Source organism: Ixodes scapularis, unplaced genomic scaffold (assembly GCF_016920785.2).
Source record: "Ixodes scapularis isolate PalLabHiFi unplaced genomic scaffold, ASM1692078v2 PGA_scaffold4__175_contigs__length_147842914, whole genome shotgun sequence".
NCBI classification, from domain to species: Eukaryota; Metazoa; Arthropoda; class Arachnida; order Ixodida; family Ixodidae; genus Ixodes; species Ixodes scapularis.
In genome coordinates, this window is record NW_024609879.1 from 16,528,479 (window position 1) to 16,534,478 (window position 6,000).

A 6,000-nucleotide genomic window follows, 5' to 3' on the forward strand; every position below is an offset into this window, starting at 1 on the left:
ATACCACCTGAGGTAAAAGCCCTTTTTGGAATCTTCGCCCCATCAGTCGGCCACGGTACTCGAAAGTGCAAGATACTGCAATCGGAATGGCGTTTTTACCGGACTTCTCTTTACGTGAGCCTATGCAATCTTCCGTTTGGGAGGAGAATGTGGCGTGAGCACTGTCTGCACGCCGATCGCCTAACAGAATATTTATGGCGATTTACTTTGAGACATCTCCGCAATCTTACACTCTAAAAAGTGAAAGGTCCCAGCAATCCTGTGCATGTCATAGGTGACATTCATCTCCCCCAGGCTGTGCAAAGTGTTCTCAGTCTTGGTCCCAAATTTGCTGTGGAACCAGAGGTCACCGCATGAAATGCTATCGTTGGTCCGCCAGGTCTCGCGCCGTGTTCCTGAGTTGGAAGTCGATCGGGTTACATCTGAAGGAGTTGACCTGCTACTCCCACAAGTACCGCAGGCCTCTTCTATATCTACCAGGAGGGTGGTTAAATATCTACAAGAGAATTCCTTATTTCTTTTGCCTGCCGACAAAGAAGGAGGCTTCGCTGTCATGCACCAAGATATGTTTGGGACAAAAGCCATCTCAGCGATTGAGTCAGTTTTTCAATGTCATGAAGATGTCTCCCTGAGTAAGGCCAAAAAATATGCTAGACAATTGTGCCAGTCGTATGAACTGAAAAATCTTTGCACCCACATCGATCGGAACAACTTGCTAAGCCTCAGTGTATCTTTCAGTGCCAAAACCCATAAAACCAGTTACCCCTTCAGAGTCATTGTATCCGAAAGGGAACCTGGCAAAAATCACTCACCCTTTTTCTCAAAGAAAAGCTAAACCTTCTTACAATTGACGACCCTTTCTTAATTAAGAGTTCCAACGAGGTCACCCAATTCCTGTCACAGCAGAGTTATGATCACCTAGAAGCGTTTTCCATTGACATAAATGACCTATACTACGAACTACCCCAGGACGGCCTTTTGCGATGTGTAGAAGAGAGTATTGATTCTTTTGGTTGCATAGCGTTCCAAAATTCCGCGGGTATTTCCGAAGACAATTTTCTGCATCTACTCTCGGTTTATCTACACTCGACCTTTATTACCTGGAACGAAAAAATGCATCTACAGAAGAAAGGTGTTTGCATTGGGTTGTGCATTGCCCCAGTGCTAAGTGATCTCTATCTCGCCCAGCAAGACAGACTCTTGAACAATTGGCTTGACTCCACCAGAGTTGGTAGAGTATTTCGGTACGTCGATGATTATTTGATCATTCTTGGCGCCGAGAACAGTAATGTTCCAACCACTGTTGCCGGTGTTCTATCAACTTTTAAAAACTGCCTAGAACCATTGGAAATTACTCATGAGCTTCCGGAAGAAAGATCAATCGGATTCCTTGACTTCAGGCTCAATTTACAACACACTCATATATGCTGGAAATATAAGCCAAGGGGTAAAAAACCAATTCTTCAGTACAATTCGGCACAATCTAAGCTAGTAAAAAGAGGAATCGTCAAATTATATCTAAACAACGCTCTTCAAAAATCCTGCGAGCACTCTATTTCAATAAGCTTCGATGCCCAAATTTCCAGATTAATATCCGCCGATATCCCACGTCATTATTAAGATCGATTGCTGAGAGCATCTTGAAAACAAAAAATACGAGACCATATGTCACACCAAGAGCCAGAGAAAGATCTACGAGACCTGTCGTGCTTTCATATTTCCACAGGTTCTCCCATGGCATCAAGAAAAATCGCCAACAAGTTCAACATCAATGTCGTCTTCACTGCTCCCAACAAGCTTGGCAACTTGTGTAAACAAGTCAACTCGCCTGATTCCCACCGAACAGTATGCTGCACCAAAATCCATCAGAACAGGTTCGTTGAGTGTGCCGATGATGTGGTGTACTCATTTCCCCTTTCGTGCGGGAAAGTGTACATAGGTCAGACTGGACGATGCCTTAATGATCGGCTCCGGGAACACAACACCAACAGCGCCAGAGCCAACTCAGGGCATCTAGGCATCTCAGGGCACCTGCCATCCTGTACAATTTTAGGTAGGAACAGAAACCAATTAACTCGAGTAATTATCGAAGCAGAACATATCGCTAGGAACTATGACAACTGTATTAGTACACCATCTTGACACCTGACAGAAAAAGAGAAAACATTTGTAGGCATCTAGGAGATCGGTGCGCGTGATTTGGGAAATTCGGTGGTGCTAGAGGTTGAAGAAGACAAAGTTATATAAAAATAGTTGTCAGTTAGCGCGGTGTTTTTGAATTTTGATTTATTTTTCGTGTGTAAAGGGGTATTCACACGTGGGATGCGCGTGCCGGGGATTTCTCCCCGGCACGCGCATCCCACGACGGAAACGTCAGGCTTTGCGATGTACAAAAGCCTCGCGTTTTCATCTCGTGATGCGCGCGTGCCGGGAAGAAATCCCCGGGATTTCTCCCTCGTGTGAATACCCCTTAAGGTGTGAGTGTTGTTTGCTATAGTGCGCTGTGGTGTGTGTCAGCACGTGTCTCGAACATTTCCACAATGAATGGCGCCGCTTTTCCCAGGATAGAGGGGCCTTAGAATACTCTTCAGCCTTCAGGAAAGTATTTGCTTCAGGTCAGGACAGCGCGCGCTCAAGGCACTCCTCGCGACGTGCCGATAAAGTTCGCTTTTCACTCTCTCTCGCTATGTTTTCAAGCGGCGCCGGCAGATGACTCGTCGACCCGTGGGCACGGTGTAAGACGCAGGAGGCAGGCAGCAGTGCACAAGACGGCTCGTGCCGCCTCATGCTCCACACGCGCACAGCTCCAGCGAGGCTGTTGCACGTGCAGAAAGACCACGGTGTACCGGGGTGTCATGGCAACGAGATAATGTTTTTCGCTCGCTCTCACACAGTTTCGCTGTTTGGCTGCCGGCGGCACTGTCAGCCGCGGGCACGGTGGCCGCGGAATGATCTAGCCTTTCGGATGCTTGTCGAACGAACGCTATCTGATGCCTCGCGCCGCGCATTTAGCCCCGCCGGAGCTTCGCCCATAAAAATGCGACAAATTGGTTCTAAGGTTCGTGAAAAGGTGAAAAAATTATCAAAAAAATGAAAGCCGTTTACAATTCCCTGTAAGGCCGGTTAGAGCGCAGCTCTTGAGGAGGAAGATGCAAGCGTACTGAGGGATAGGTGACTCCTTGAGGTCACGTGACCTCAAGGGGGTCACGTGATTAGCTCCCACTCCAGATTGAGATCTGGAGTGGGAGCTAATCCAAAACGACCAGTGAAACACGTCAGCCTCGATCTTGATCGCCACAGTGAAATAGGCTCGCTCCAGAAAAGTCGATCCCGGCGCGCTCCAAAACGACCAGTGGAATTCGCCATTAAGCTTTGAGCGAAAAACAAGTGTCCTTCTTGCGATCATTTGACTGCGACTGATCTGTTTACCCCCTGGTTACCCTGGTGACGTTGTCCCCTGTAAAAAAATGGTGCTTTATCTTTCTATTCTTCACTAAATATACTAGAGTTGCGAGTGCGCGCCTGTCTGTGTTCTGTGTTCCTTCCTCGTTCGTCCTCGTGTCTTTGTGCGCGATATTTAACCATGTTCAACGTTTACTAACTCGCCCAGCTTACTACTCTTCTAGAGTTGAACTAGCTCGGCGCAGAATTTACTTCTGTTTCTGCTCACCGAGACAACCAGCAATTGGGATCGCGGCTGAGTGAGTTTAATGATCTGTTCGAGCCCGGTCTAGGAGCCATCGAGGGGCCACCTGTGCATCTATACTTGAAGGAAGGAGCACGCTGTAGATTCACGAAGGCCAGACTCTTTCCTTCTGAGGGATAACGTTTCTGAGGACTTTGATCGCCTTGTTCAAACAAGAATTTTGTCTCCGATAGCACATTCAGAGTGGGCGGCATCGATCGTTCCTGTGCGGAAAAGTGATGGATCGTTTACAATTGGTGAAGATTTCAAGTTGATTATAAATGCCGCTTGCGCTACTGAACTATACCCTTACAAAAAAAAATGTGAGCCAGTCTGTAGACATCTTAACGATTTTTTAACATACCTGTCCACTTCCTATCTTATCGCCATTTTTCTACAAGGTTTCTACAGATTTCCTGTCAACAGGAGTCTACAGAGCACAGTCGAAAGAAATCCTACCGACTGTCTGTCGCCAACGGTCGTTAGACTTTGCGTCACTATATTCCAATAGATTTTCTACAGACCTGACTTGATAGACCATACACACTGAAAACATGACAAAATCGTTGATATGAGTCATAAGCAGGTTTCGTGTGTAGTAAGAAACGCTTTTACAACAGGCTTGAAGTGAACTACATAGTCACAGGACTTTCTTGTAAGAGGATCTGCCCCTGTTAAACATTAAAAAAAAATCCCATAGAGTATATATTAGGGTGCCTCAATGTCCTTCTGTTTAGGGTGATGCCACCCTTTGTAGTACCAGATGCCGACAGCACGCGCTCACGGGAAAAATACAAAGAAATCGACGAAAACAAAATGTCGCCATTGCACAGTCAGCGCCACAAGCGCGTGCAGGGACACGCTCTTTCACGCGCTTCTGAACAAAAAATAAAAATAAAAGTGTGTGACAAAATGGCGAGATGCCACCACCCTAAGCCAAGCGCATATGAAGGCACCCTAGTATATATACGTCAATAACACAGGTTTTCAATCAAACATGCTGTATGTTGCAGCCTCGGCCACTGCGTGCCCTATTTTTAATATTTAATGTTTCTGTGCTTATTTGTCATTGTCGACGCAGGTATCAACAAACAAAGCCGCCGCTTACGCCGCCAACCGAAGTGACTTCTACTCTCAGTTTTACGAGAGTCTATCGCGCTATAAAGTCGTCTATTGGACTCGAATGATGTCTCGAGAGGGCTGCTTCGACTGCCAGTGCACATGTCATCAGTTTAGGCAGAGCAACGACGTAGCAATCACGACGCGAGAGCATACTGCGCCACCATGTGGCCGGCCGCGCTCGCCCTGCGGAAATGTAAGCGTGGGATTCTCGAGCCCCGTTAGCTCACTGAAGTTGGAAGACGCTACTTTGTCGTCGCGAATCCTTTGCCCTTCGAACGGTCGCGAAGCAGTTGCGCCCGGCGTATACCTTACGCAGCATCTTTACGAAATTGTTAGCGCAGCATCGCAACTTTCTGTCAGCGAGCTTCGGCGATTCATCATGTGCTGAAAGTCGGACGATGTGCTCTCCGTGGCGTCTTTTATGTGTAACTGTTTCTTTTAAAGAAAAATTTAAGTTTAAAAACGCCAACCTAACAGTGTACAAATAATTTTAAATTTATTGATAATATATATTTATTTATTGATTTATTTGTGGACATCGTGCGGAAAAAATAGTCGCGCTTAGTTCTTCATTCTAAATTATAATGTGAGTTAAACGACGTAAAACATAGTGTCTTCAAACTTTTTACCGTTTAGAATCACTTTTGGGCTAGACAGCTTCTTTAGAAATTCAAAAGCTGGCCTTCAAAGAGCTCTCCTGTTCAATCGGTATTGACAGCAGGGTAGACGCTATGCGTGTTTTAGGCCAATCGTGTCTCCGGTTAGGGTCACATGACTGCAGTCTCGAAGCTGGTGGTAAGGGAGAGCACGGAACCTGTCTAAAAGCCCAAGGCCACGCATAACATCCACTGCATTATCAACCTTGGGTACAAGTGACAAATCCTCCCGTTGTGTTCATTGTAAAGATAGCATTGCAGATTAGCCTTTGTAAGCGCACCCCCCGTTCTCTGCTGCTTACTTTCTACTTCTTTCCTTTTTCTCTCTCTCTAAGCTGAAGGCGTAGTAGACGGTGCGTATTCGCCGGACCAACGAACCGTATACTTTTTGTCGCTTGAATTCTCTCTCTGTGCGCGGGTAACGGCGGAAGCGTGATCACGTGGTTTGACGGATGACGCATTAGCCGTTGACAAACCCGGAACGCCTGCGAAGACCGGACCTAGCTTCGCGGGTGATACGGCCTGCGGGCCTGCTGT